Genomic DNA, 14,600 nt, shown 5'->3' with positions numbered 1-14,600 from the left:
CTCGTCTCATAAAAGGAGTTTGGAAGTCTTCCTTCCTCTTGAATTTTTTGAAATAGCTTGAGAGGGATAGGAGTTAGTTCTTTTTTGAATATTTGTTAGAATTCACTTGTGAAGCCATCAGGCCCAGGACTTTACTTTTTTGGGAATTTTTTCATAGCTGTTTCAATCTCATTTGTTGTAATTGGTTGTTTAGGTTTTCTGATTCTTCCAGATTGATTTTTGGAAGATTATATGATTCAAGGAATTTGTCCATTTCATCTAGGTTGTCTAGTTTTTTGGCATACAGTTGTTCATAGTATTTTCTTACAATATTTTGTATTTCTGTTGTGTCAGTTGTTATTTCTCCACTCTCGTTTCTAATTTTATTTATTTGAGTCCTCTCTCCTTTTTTCTTGGTGAGTCTTGTTAAAGGTTCATCGATCTTGTTTACCTTTTCAAAGAACCAGCTCCTGGTTTCATTGATCCTCTGTATTGTTTCTTTAGCCTCTATGTCATTTATTTCTGCTCTGATCTTTATTATTTCCTTCCTTCTACTAGCTCTGGGCTTTACTTGCTGTTCTTTTTCTAGTTCTTTCAGATGCAGGGTTAAGTTGTTTATTTAGGTGCTCCAATATTAGGTGCGTAGATATTTATAATGGTTATATCTTCCTTTTGGATTGCTCCCTTTATCATTATATAGTGACCTTCTTTATCTCTAACTATGGTCTTTGTTCTAAAGTTCATTTTGTCTGATATAAGTATTGCTACCCCAGCTTTTTTTTCATTTCCATTTGCGTGAAATATTTTTTTCCATCCTTTTATCTTCAGTCTATGTGCATCTTTTGATTTAAGGTGTGTCTCTTGTAGACAGCATATGTATGGGTCCTGTTTTCTTATCCACACAGCTACCCTATGTCTCTTGATCGGATCATTTAATCCATTAACATTTAAGGTTATTACTGATATGTAATTGTTTATTGCCATTTTTTTTCTTTAAAACTGTTTTTCTCTTTTGCTATATTCTTTTTTTCCTTTGATCTGTTTACAACAGGTCCCTTAGCATTTCTTGCAGCCTTGGTTTGGTTGCAGTGAAATCCTTGAGGTTTTTTTTGTCTGTAAAGCTTTTTATTTCTCCTTCAATTTTAAATGATAGCCTTGCTGGATAAAGTAGTCTTGGTTGTAGGTTCTTGTTCTGCATTACTTTGAATATTTCTTGCCATTCCCTTCTGGCCTCAAGTGTTTCTGTTGAGAAGTCAGAAGTCATCCTTACGGGGGCTCCTTTGTAGGTGATAGTCTTTTTTTCTCTAGCAGCTTTTAATATTTTCTCTTTATCATTTAGCTTTGGTAATTTAATTATGTTGTGTCTTCGTGTTGGTTTCTTTGGGTTTCTTCTTAATGGAGTTCTCTGTGCTTCCTGAACATGTGAAATGTTTTCCTGCCTTAATTGGGGGAAGTTTTCCGCTATAATATGTTTGAACAAAGTCTCTATCCCTTGTTCTTTCTCTTCTTCTTCAGGAACCCCTATGATGTGGATGTTATTTCTCTTTATGTTGTCACAGAGCTCTCTTAGAGTTTCCTCAGACTTTTTGAGTCTCTTTTCTTTTTTCTGCTCTGCTTCCGTGCCTTTATTTATTGTGTCCTCTAACTCACTGATTCGATTCTCTACTTCATCCATCCTGCTTTTAATTCCTTCCATTGTATTCTTTATTTCAGCTATTGTATTTGTCATTTCTGTCTGATTCTTTTTTATTATTTCAATGTCCTAACTCTTTATTTAGGTTTTCATAATGGCCATCTATGGTGGTTCTAATATCTTTGAGCATCCTAACAATCGTTATTTTAAACTCTGCATTTGGTAATTTGGTTATATCTGATTCACTTAGGTCCTTTTCTGGGGATTTCTCTTGGTTTATTTGTGTTGTATTTCTCTGCCTCCGCATTTTCTCTAAACGGAATGGCTGTGATCACGTGCTCGGGTGCACAAGGGTTGGTGGCCTTGGCCTTTGCCCCGCCCCCGTGTGTGACGTTATGCTTGGTCCTGAGGGCACTGGCGAGCACCTTTGCTCAGCTGCGGGTCTCTGCCTGTTTCCGAGCTTTCGCCCTGCCTTTGCAGGAGGATCCCACTCAAGGAACAGCTGCTAGCCTTGGCTCTACCGCCAGGCTGGGCTGTGTGCCCAAGCTCAGCTCTGTAGCGGAACTCCGCCTCTTCTGGGCTTTTGGCTCCACCCCCGCGGGAGGAGCCGGCTACCAAGTCAGACCGCATGCCTGGGTTGCACGGGCGGGGCAGGGCTGTGCTCCTCTGCCCTTGCTCCAGGGCTGGTTTCTACCCTTTCCGGGTTTCCTGCCCTTCTCCCGGAGGCTGGATTACAGTCTGCTGGCAGCTAAGCTTGACCGATTTTGCACGCCCCCTTCTTCCCAGCCGGGCAAGATTGAGCTCACACCTGAGCCCAGTGGTGGCCAGCCGGCTTCCGACCCTCCCAGCAGAACCACGCTTTTGTCTCCTGCTGCCGCCCTGTCTCCGGTGCGCCCTCAGCCGCGTGGGTGGGGGCGTTGCAGCTCGGACCCTAAGACTCACTACTGTAGACCCGAAAGCTCCCTCCTTCTATGCGACTCTGCTCTGAGTGCTGCAGGGGAGCTTGTTTGGCTGCTCTCCTGCTTCCCTTTGCTGGTATTGCTGTTTCCAGGGGAAATATTCACTTCAGCTTTGGGGAGAGACTCTTCCCAGAGCTTAGGGTGGCTATCTCCCAAAATGTTTCTCCCTATGCCTCCTAGTTTGCACTCTCTTCCTGTTACTATGGTCCTCTCCCCTCTCCCTCCATCCCCAGGAGCCCCGGGTGAGTGTTTATGAGAGAGATGTTCTGCATGGTTCCTTTAAGAAGGATCCTGGGTCTGAGAAATCAGACTCTCTCACAAACAGTATCCTGATTTGTTTCCAGCTAAATACTGTCCTTACGCCTCTTCTGGGCTCTGGGGCTGCAGGCTGGGGCTTTGTTCCTGGGGCTCAGGACCCTTTCCCCTCTGCTAAACTCACTTCCCGCCATGCGAGTCTCTCCCTGCTGCCATTCGCTCAGAGGAGCTGGGCAGCCCTCTCCGCGTTTCCGCTTTTCCTACCAGTCTCTGTGGGTTCTTCAGCATTCCTTGGTTGAAGAGTCCTTTTAGTTTAGTCCAAAGTTGGTTTTTCCAGATGATAATTCATAAAATTAGTTTTTAATGAACTTTGGTTCTGGGAGGTAGATGCTGGTACGTCTGCCTACTCCAGCGCTATCTTGTCTCTCTCTCTCAGTGCAGTTTGATGTGGGCTCACGCACAGATTTTTAAGGTCTCCTTAGGTAGCTACCCCGTATAGCCTCTACAGACTCGTCACTGACTGGCGTACCAGAATGGGGTTTCTCCACCAAGCTGCCGGTTTCCTTCAACTGCTTATTTCACCGAATAATGTTATTCCTACGTGGTGGCGCTTTGTTATAAACATGCCAATATTCACGTTGCACTTTGGTCACAGATTCGAATTTAGCGAGCCACAGAATACTCTGAACTTTCTTCTGTACCGTCCCCATCTCAACTGGCCTGGCCGTGGGCTGCTCTGCTGTATACACGGTGTTATGTCATCATCTGCGCATGTGCACATGCTGCCACATCATCCTACAGAAACTGGGAGGGTTTTCCTTTTATTTGGTGCAGATTTCACATTTCTAGCGTCTTTTGTTGCTTTCCTGTGAAACAAATCATGAAGCCAAAATCTCTCTAAGGATTTATTTATTTATTTATTTATTATTCAGTGAGAGGAGGGGAGGCAGAGACTCCCACATGCACCCCGACCAGGATTCACCTGGCAAGCCCACTGGGGGGTGATGCTCTGCCCTTCTGGGGCATGTTCTGTCACTCAGCTACCAAGCTTTCCTTAGTTCCTGAGGCAGAGGCCATGGAGCTATCTTCAGTGCCCGGGGCCAAATTGCTTGAACCATTTGAGCCATGTGGGAGGTGGTGGGGAGAGAAAGCTGATGTTCTACAACACTGAGCCAACCAGCCAGGGCCATAAGGATTTATGATTTTAAACTAAAACATAGCATCTATCTTCATTGGTTAACTTAACGATTTCTAAGGCATACTGTACATTCTCTGGATATCTGTATCAGTTCTCACGTTAGGCCTTTGTTATTTGATCTTTCCTAATTCTCAGCATCATGAGAACTGCATCTGCCTTAGCAGTATGATGAGGGACAAGAATTACCCTGCTCCTTTCCTCTAGCGCTGTATCCTTTTGTTACTGGTGTAAGCTAGGGTTTGAGTTACCCTTTGCAGCTGAGTCACAGAACCTGGGTCCGAGTGGTATAAGGTGTCTTTTATTCAGATGCCAGAAAGCTGGGAAAGCAGGGAGCCTAGAAATGGATCAAATCCTGCTTTACATGTTCATGGTGCTAACTCGTTTTATAGGGTTTGGGGGCTGTTAGTAATGGTGCAAGGGGTAAAGTTCTTGCTGTTAGTCACGTAACAATGTATAGGAGGTGGTGGTTCAGTTGGCAGGAATGTCTTTCTGGCTAGTTCTTCTGATGTTAACACGGGTCCAATTAGCATGGGCCCATTTGGTGTCCTTGGTAATATCTTGAAGACAGCTGGAGTCAGGTGTCTCTGAGGAACAGCCAGGGCCTGTACCTTCAGAAATCATTTGCCTCTGGGAGTTATCTGCAAAAGAGACTCCCTATTTTCCTTGGGAGACAAAATCGAGATGTAAGATTGGTGAACTAAGTTTCTAGTTATTTGTAGGGCCTTAACTTTTCATAGGAAATTCTGTGGCTAGGAATCTACAAGAGAAATATAGAATAAATAGCATTTTCCAAGCATATTTTCAGAAACCATTTTCCCCTGAAATGATCTTGTGAGACTAGTGGTCTGAGGACTATAATCTTAGGATAAGTAGAACTCAGGTTTTATTACACATAGTTTTATCTTACTAACAAGCTTTTATAGTCACTGTATCATTTAATTCTTATAACCTTGGCACAAGATACATTAGGTATTATTATGGCCATTACACAGGGGGAGATTTAGATATGTCAAAGTCAAGTAACTTCCTCACGTTTCATGTTAAATCATGGAAGAGTAGCAGTTGGAATATAGTCAATTAAAGGAGATCTAAGAGGATATAAAGTTAATTTTCACCATTTTTACTATTGATTATCAGGATATGGTGAATATTAAATGTATTTTGATAACAATAACCAACTTTCACTAATTTAGAAATGGACTTGAATGTATGTTAAATATTTCCTCTATCTGCAGTTCTGCCTTGTTTTTGAAACAAGGCTATGTTAGAGAAGGGAAAGAAACCATTAATGGAATGGAAATACACTGCAGAGCTTGCCAACTAGGAAGGGAAGGAAGAGACTGTTGATAAGTATGGACTATATTTTAAAGAAAACTTTTCAGTTAAACTTCAAATGTGTATAGGTTTGGACTAAGTCAAAAACCCATGCTTATACATTGGGTAAATGCTTCTTTAATCTGGTTGTTTGCCTTATTGGACATTTGATGATGAGCCACAAACAATTCTCAAGTGATGACCCATCACCATAATTAATGGCTTTAAGACAGCCTTTTCCTGGCCCTGGCTGGTTGGCTCAGTGGTAGAGCGTCTGTGGAAGTCTAGGGTGTGATTCCTGGTCAGGGCACACAGGAGAAGCGACCATCTGCTTCTCCACCTCCCCCCCCTCCTCCCTCTCTCTCTCCCCCTCTTGCAGCCATGGCTCGAATGGTTTGAGTAAGTTGGCCCTGGACTCTGAGGATGGCTCCATGGCCTCCCCTCAGATGCTGAGATGGCTTGATTGCCGAGCAACAGAGCAGCAGCCTCAGATGGGCAGATCATTGCCCGGTAGGGGGCTTGCCAGGTGGATCCTGGTCTGGACATATGTAGGAGTCTCTCGGCCTCCCTGCCTCTCACTTCACTTGAAAAAAAAAAAAAAGGCAGTCTTTTCCCAATATCATTGGTTTTAACACTAGCATTTTTCCAGCTGATAGTTCGCTAATTAAGTGAACTACCTTAATATCTTCTTGCTCACTGATGAATATACATTGTTTAAGGCCAAATGTTAAATCAAGATACTTGGTTTACCGTATTCATTTTCAGTAGATTATTTTCTCTTGTGGTCACACTATCTTCCTCTTCATTGTTACTAATGTCCTTAGATTTACCATATTTAACACTGCCATTTCCCCAGCACCCAAGGAAAACATAATTCGTGCATCATGGTTAAAACTAAGCCTTTTTCAATGACAGTTTCTTTTCACTTCATAACTTTTCTGGGTAAGCAAGGTGGTTTGCTATCTTCTTTTCATTGTGCGCATGGAGTTCTTCAAATATTCACATGCAAACTCATTTTTTTTTTCAAACTCATTTTTAAACCTTCATTTTCAAAACCTGTGCTAAGCGTTTGTAACTTTTAATTAATCAACATGATTCCAACATTAAGAACTATAAATGGCATCCTCAAGACTGAACTCTTTAGGAAAATATTGAATCTCTCAGTTCCTTATTTAATATAGCAAGCATAGAATTTTTAAAAAGGTGTCTGTGCCTATTCTTCATAGATCAGAAAATTCCTTGCTAATGGGGCTTTATAAAGATATCACATTGCAGGGAAATAAGTGCCAACATTTTATTTTTTCACAAGTTTTGGAAAGAGACATGCAGATGTACAATTTTCTTCTAGTTCAACTTATACCTCTGCTACAAACTATTGTTGAGTCTGTCAGGAAAACTTTCTCTGATAACCTATATATTTTTCTTTTAACAGTATTATTAAGATATAATCCATATACCATCCAAAGACAGTTTAAGTTGTTTGGTAGTTTTTAGTGCATTCTCCGAGATGGGCAACTATAGCCATATCTAATATCAGAACATTTCCTTTATCCCCAAATGAAACCATGCACCCATTAGCAGTCAGTCTCCATTCTCTCTTCCCTTGGCCTCTGGCAGCCACTGCCACTGTCCTGCTTTCTGTCTCTATAGATTTGCCTATGCGGGACATTTTATATCAATGGGTTCCTATAATGTGTGGCATTCTGTGGCTGGTCTCTTTCACTTAGCACAATGTTTTCAGGTTACAGCCATGTGTAGCATTTTGGATGTTGGCTTTTATCTGTTATTGCCATGTCTTTTTCTTACTGCTGCCTGGGGCACTAGCATGTCATCATGTTGTTGGCTTTCTTAAGATCTCTTGTTTATTTATTCAGGGCTAAGTTTTTCAGTAACTCTTACAATCAACAGACCCCTTTTCACCTTTTATTCAGATATTTTATGCACTAGGAGGCATGTTTTCTGCAGCTGATATTCTGAATGTTCACACTTAATGTTAACGTACAGTTCTTTAAAGTACCTCCTAGTGGGTTTGAAAGCCAAAAAACCAGTTAATGACATACGTACACTCTTTGGTGAATAAAAATTTATTTAACAAACAATGAAGATTTTCATTTTTTTAAAGCTTTGCAATGCTTTCCCATTTATCCTTTGTGCTTGGTCATTAGTATCACTGTAAAACTCCCACAACTTGTCTTTTTCTTTGTCATATAGATTCTTCACCATATTTTTCAGTAGATGAACTTTAATTAAACTTTTGCAATGACCCTACTTTTGGTACTCTTGCTCATGATGTTACTTGTTTTTCTCACTGTTACCTATTGGTGTATATTTAGTTCTTTCTGATATTTTCATAGTGTAATTAAAACAAAAGTTAGAAAGTGGCAAAGAACAGCAGAGGTGCAGAGGCACTTATGACGGACGGGCAAGGCCACCAATACACACCTGACATCTCACTTCAGGTCAAGTTGGGTTTTACCATAAGTGAAGTGATTTTGGTGCTAAACTTAACAGGAAAATTGTTCAGTTTTTAAACTTATTTTAGTTTTTTAAGCAATATGGAAGTATAACTGACAAAAATTGTATTATATATTTAAAATGTATAATGTGACAATTTGATTTTTTTGAAATTACCACAATGTCATCTGTGAAAAAAATGTCCATTCAGGTCCTTTGCCCATTTTAAAAATCAGGTTGTGTTTTGCTATTGAGTTGTATGAGTTCCTAATATATTTTGGATGTTAAACTCATATTAGATATATAAATGCAAATATTTTTTTTTCTGATATTGTAGTTTGTCTTTCCATGTTATTGATTGCTTCCTTTGCTGTGTAGAAGTTGTTTCAGTTCTTAAAACCTTTCTGATTTCAGAGTTAAGAATTAGGGATTACAGTACTGTATTGCCTGAGTTCAGTGCTCCTTATTTGTGCTCCTATAGCACAAACATTACATATGTCTTTAGCATGGCTCCTGGCACATTGACTTGAAGCTATATGTTCACATGTCTCTTGTCTGTTTATATAATAGAGTCTGAGGAACCATGTCTTAATCATTTTTCCCAGTGTCTACTAATTAGAAGACTCTCAGTAAATGCATTTTTGACTAATGAATAAATACATACTGCAGGTGATTTAGTTGTCTAGAAGAGAAGGACTAGAGTGGGCTATAGCAGTTGGAAGAACACTGAGTGTTAGGATCAGATTGTATGTTTAGACCAAGTTTCTTCTGCATTACTGACATTTCGGGCCCGGCAGCTCTTTGATGGGGTGGGCAGTCCTGTACATTGCAGCATGTTTAGCAGCATATTTGGCCTCTGCTCACTGGATGGCAGTAGCATCCTTCCCTCATCTCCTGTGTGAATCCAAACTATCTCCAGACATTGCCAAGTGTTCTTGGGGGAGAAAAAGCACCAGTTGAGAACTGCTGGTGTATACAGTCTTAGAATAGAGAACCAGACACATTTGGGTTGAAATATTCTGTCTTTTATGAGCTAGGCAAGTGAGTCTATAAGAGCCAATAGTATTTAATTTATAAAGTGAGGATAAAAACATTGTTTCCTAAGATGATTGAAAAGATTACACTGAGAACATGAGAGCTCAATAAAAGACAGCTTTGAAAATATCATCAGTAGTGCCTGGACACACACAGCACTCAGGTGTAGGGTGAGTGGGTCTGGGTCTGTGGTTATATCTACTTTACTCTGTGTCTGTGATGTCTTTGCCTCTCTCTGTTTCTCTCTCTGTATCTATCTGTAAGTCATTTTTTGCATCTATGTCTCTGTATCTCTGTCAGTATGTGTCTCTGTATCTGTCTCTGTCTTTCTCAATCTCCATCCCCTCTCTCTGTCTCTATCTCATTCTTTCTCTTTATCTCTTTAGCTGTGTCTCTATTTCTGTGTCTCTCTCTTTGTCCCTTTTATTTTTTTTATAAATGAGAGGAAAGGAGATAGTGAGACAGACTCCTGCATATACCCCAACTGGGATCCACCCAGCAACCCCCATCTGTGGCTGATGCTCAAATCAACCAAGCTGGTTTTAGCACCTGAGGCTGACAAGCTATCTTCAGTTCCCTGGGGCAAAGCTTAAATCAATTGAGCCACTGTCTGTGGGAGAGAAAGAGGGAGAGAAAGGTGAGAGAGAGGGGAAGAGAAGTAGATGGTTACTTCTCATGTGTGCCCTGATCAGGGATCAAGCCTGGGATGTCCATATGCTGGGCTGATGCTCTGTCCAATGAACCACCAGCCAGGATCTTCTATTTCTAGCTTTGCGTATCTGTGTCTCTGTTTTCTGAGTCTCTCTGTCATGAGGGTGTGAGAGAGTATACTAATATGGTAGAGACAGCAAGCGGTGTACTCTGAAGTTGGCAGAGCCGATCACAGAGCTTTTCCTGCCTACAGGTAGAGGAGGAACAGAAGTTGCTGTCAAGCTAGCAGACTCCAGCAGAAATGTCTACACTTGTTATGATAAGACTTTGGGAAAGAATTAGGGTTCTGGAGATAAAGATAATAATATTACAGGAGATTTTATAGTCAGAAGAGATTGGGATTATGGGGATGAATCAGGATGTGGTTGCAGCGATTTGGACATGAGGTAATGAAGGTGGGAATGAGAATGGGATAGTTGGAATGGTCTGAAACCCAAGAAATATTTGAAGGAAGTAATGGCAGAACTTGTTAACTGGCCAGGTTGGCCATGAGAGAGATTTGAAAATGTTGTGGGCTTTTGAATCAGACAAATCAGAATTAATGATTGATTCTGCCAAACACCAGTTGTGGGGTGTGGGGAAAACAACTCAGTGGTGCTGAGTCATGGTTTGTCTCTAAATGGTGATGATAATGCCATCTCGAGGGACTGTTGTGATAGTCTGAGACATTGTGTGAAGTTTAGCAGGAGTTGACTTGGAGCATGAAGGAACAGCACAGGTGCTTCAGTAGAAGCAATCTGATTCTGTGTGGAGCAGCTTAATTTAAATGTGGTTGTAAGGATAAGTAAATTTTCTAAAACAAGTGTGGCTTCCAGCAGTATTTCCAGCCAGCCTTACATTTTATAGCACCACTGGGCATCTATGTGCCCCAAGGCAGGTCATTTATAGTTTTTATGAGCCTAGATAGATTTGGAACACTTCGGTTTACACTTGCATACAAAATCCACCCCCTTCAAGAAGTGCCATGAAATATGACTGAAGAAATCCCTAATACTGTTTGTACTATGGTGTGGATGTGGAACATGACAAATGAGAGTAATAGCTGGTAAGCAATATTAGGTGATTATGACAAGGAAATTCATTGTTGGGAACTTTCCTATACAGAACGGTTAGTACAATCAATCCATTCTCTCAGTCAGAAAGTTACTTTTTGAGAAATTATTCTTCCCACCTCCACTTTGCCTTTTCATAGTACTGTGGTTTGATTTAGCGCCTCCCCCCCCTTTCTCTCTCTCTCTCTCTCTCTCTCTCTCTCTCTCTCTCTCTCTCTCCTCCTGCTTTTGCACAAAATGCCATTCACTTTTCCAGTGCCCTGTCACTCACTTGATGAGCCTTACTTCAGAATGCTGGGGCTGGTTGTAGTTTTTATTAGGCATTGTGATAAATTTTGTATTTGTGTATTTCTTGGTTATGTGAGTTTGTCTATGAAAGGGGCATGACTTTGACAGTGGCTTTTGGCTGTGGGCCTTGAATAGTAGTTACACACAGCTTTAAAGTCTGTTCCCTCTGTCTCTGACCTCCCCCTACACATTTATGTGCAGGGCTGTGTGTGGGGTTGGGAGAAATGGGATGTGGTGAGTGGCTCTGGTTTCTGCCTACCTGACATTCCTTCCTTCTGATCAATTGTTCCTTGCTTTTCTGTCGAAGGCCCAGTGCCAATTCACTGTTGTTCTGGTTGTACTATCAATCAATTTCTTTTTTATTGAAGTTATTGGGGTGACACTGGTTAACAAAATTATACAGGTTTCAGGCACACAATTCTACAACACATCTCTGTACACTATATTGTGTGAATCAGTCTTGATTACCCTGGGAAGGACATGCCATTCATTTTGGTCATAATACTCCATTTTCCAGTCACACCAGTCATAGGGATCAGTTTTGTACATGGACATTTTTGTTCACCCATTCAACAGTGTTTTTGAGTGCCTACTATGTATCAATATTAGGTGCTGATATTTCTTGTGGATAGACAGTAAGCTAAATAGGGTCTCTGCTTACAGAATTCTAGTTCAAGAAGACATAAAGTAAACCAGTAAGCAGAAATACAATAAAATGTCAGATAATGGTTTTTCTTAAAAATGTAGAAAGCATGTAAAAGCACGATCTGAACGAAGTGAGGGGATAAGCCATGTTAACATCCTAGAGAAAAGTTGCTTTTCATTAGGGGAACTGCAGGTGCAAAGGCTGTGAGGTTGTTAGCAAGGAGGGCGGCAGTGTGACTAGAATGGCCAGGGCAGGCTGATAGGGGTGAGGACCCAGAGGTAGCAAGGGGCGGAATCATACAGGAGCTTAGGGTCAGTGATGAGGACTTTGATAGGGTCGTGAGGAGAAGGTTTTGGAGGGTTTTGCGAAGATCTGAATACAGTCATGAAGAAGGGTTAATTAGTGTCTTCCCTGAGATGTGATATATGGGTGCTGGGAGAGAAAGGAGCTTCTCTACCTTTAGGGTAACAGTCTTCCAGCCCATGTACAGAAAGATAATTACAGCACTGAAGTACAGGAACCAATAAAAAAAGGAAATAAAAAACCTGAGACAGGAGAGGGACAGAAAGAAAAAGTACTCTATCAACGTAAGACTCTGGATCCTGCCATTCCTGAAATACTTCTGCTTATATAAACCAATACATTTAATTTTTTTGTTGAAATTCTGTTGAGTGTGAGTCAAGTGAGGTCATTTGTAACCTGAAGAGTCCTGAGTAATAATAATTGTTTTCTTTGAGGCTATTAATAATACCCAATTTTTGGTCCACCAATGGCGGGACCGCGCCGCTTCCCCGCGCCGCGGTTGTTGCGGGAGCCCGCGCAGATCGGGCGGCGGTAGAGGGCCATGGCCATGGAGCGCAAGCAAGGCCTGGAGACCGGGCGGGAAGCGGGGGCCGAGGACGGCGACCCCGCGGGGAAGAGGCGGAGCCTGTTGTGTGCCGACTTCAGCATTGTCTCCTGCTGTGATGCCGCCTTGGCGCTGCGCTACCTGGACGACCACACATGTGACATGGAGAGGGCGCTGAACGCCTACTTTGAGCCGGGGGTGGTGGCGGCGGAGGCGGGCCCCAATTTACAAAGCCCGAGGACTCCGCCCGGGACCGGGCCCTGTGTTGATCTGACCAGTGAGGAAACAGCTGAGTCCAGTATGTCTAAAAGCAGCACATCTGAAAATCTTCAGCAAGAAGATGGCAGTGTGTTCTCTTTCATTACCTGGAATATCAATGGGTTAGATCTGAATAACCTGCAGGGGAGGGCTCAGGGGGTGTGGGCCTCCTTGGCTCTGTGCAGCCCAGATGTGATATTTCTGCAGGAAGTCATTCCCCCGTAATATAGCTCCCTAAAGAAGAGAGCAAGGAATTATGACATTGTTAGAGGTAATGAGGAAGGATATTTCACAAACATAATGTTGAAGAAATCAAGAGTGAAATTTAAAAGCCAAATTTTCCAAATACACAAATGATGAGTACCTTTTGTGTGTGAATGTTACCAAGTGTGGCGGTTTACCCAGCAACATTTGGGACGTCTGGGAGTTGTTGGGGAAGCCTAAGCATTGCCAGTACACGTGGAACACACAGGCAAACTCGAACCTGGGGATACGCACTGTCTTGAAGCACTGCTTTGATCGAGTCTTCTTCAGAGCAGTGGCCACATTACTACCCGAAGTCTGGATCTCCTGGGATTGGAAAAACTGGACTGTGGTCAATTTCCTAGTGATCATTGGGGTCTTCTGTGCACCTCAGATGTCATATTGTGAAAAAATTTTCAAATATTTGTCACATAGGAGTCTTAAGTGTCCTGGGTAATTTTGTGCTAGAGATTTGCCCTTGTAATTTCTTCCCGTCTGGAAAGTCAGGTTTGACATGGGGGGGGGGGGGGGGTTAACATACTGAATCATCAGGAGAGAAGAAAAAATGACTGATTCTATTTTGTCAATTGTGTTCTTAGATTTTAGGACGAAATATTACTGTTCATTTCAGCGACACAGCTGAGCTCAGAGTGTGAGGCCCCTGGGGATGGACTTGGAGGCGTGGGCGCTGTCAGGAGAGCTCATGGCCACCATCTGGGCAGTGGGGATTCCGGGATTGCTGTTGTGTTTGCTTTGTTTTAAAAATCAGGGACCAAAATAATTACTACTGTAAATAAGTCTTCCGGAGAAACAGATTGGAGGTTACTGACTCCTCGGGACTGGTCCTCGGTCCTTTGTCACCGATGCAGGTAGTCAAGTGAAAAAAAGCCATGCAGTCTGTATCCAAGTAGATGACAGCTGTCCTGTGTCAGACTTTATTTTTGCCAGCTGACATGAACTCATGAGTTAAAATGCCTTAACTTTTTCAGATTCTTGCTTGTGCCTGTGTCACCACAGTGAGGACTAACGTCAGTTTTATAGCAGCGCTGGGCTTTTTTCCTAGAGAAGAATAAATGTGGAAAGGGAAATAGTCTTTTAGTTTTGCTACTCTAAAACTAAATTATTTTACAAGAGGTAAGAAGCACCTTTAAATGTGCTTTAAGGAAATACTTGTTTTCCCATATGAGAAAGGTACTTTAAATAAAGAATTCTACTTGTGACTTAAAAAAAATACCCAATTTTTATTTATTATTCTATCAGTTATGACTAGCAACCCCCCTAATTTTTATATAATCTTCGATATATAAAGTCTCGATAATATGGTGAGACAGGCAGACAATAAATGCTCTCTGGCACGTGATGAGAACGAGATTGAGTGCACTGGACAAGTGCTTTGTTCAGTGATAAGCAGATGATCATTGGAAGTAGACCTCCAGCAGTAGAAGTTTGGCTTCTTCATTCCCCTCTCCTCTGTCTCCCCAACTCCCCATATTTCTTCTTTTCCACCTTACTACTTTTCTACTCTTTCATTTCCTTTTATTAATCTTTCCCTTTATGACGCCTATTCAGTTCAATTCAATAATGTTTTACATAGCATTTTTCTGAGTCATAGTTGAGTATGTGGGGGAAAGAGGAATAAAAACAACATTTCAAAAATAGAAATGAAATGATGTTTTCTTGTATCAATATATACTAATTCTAGAAACCAGGCTAGGCACTTTTATACTC

At 41.7% G+C, this 14,600-nt stretch overlaps 1 pseudogene; it reads left to right on the top strand.

Annotated features, from left to right (window-relative positions):
- Positions 1-12,315: 12,315 nt before the first annotated feature.
- LOC136382152 (tyrosyl-DNA phosphodiesterase 2-like) lies at positions 12,316-13,547 on the top strand (annotated as a pseudogene).
- Positions 13,548-14,600: the final 1,053 nt, after the last annotated feature.

Source organism: Saccopteryx leptura, chromosome 10 (assembly GCF_036850995.1).
Source record: "Saccopteryx leptura isolate mSacLep1 chromosome 10, mSacLep1_pri_phased_curated, whole genome shotgun sequence".
Taxonomy (NCBI): Eukaryota; Metazoa; Chordata; class Mammalia; order Chiroptera; family Emballonuridae; genus Saccopteryx; species Saccopteryx leptura.
This window is presented reverse-complemented; position numbering and strand designations above follow the sequence as displayed.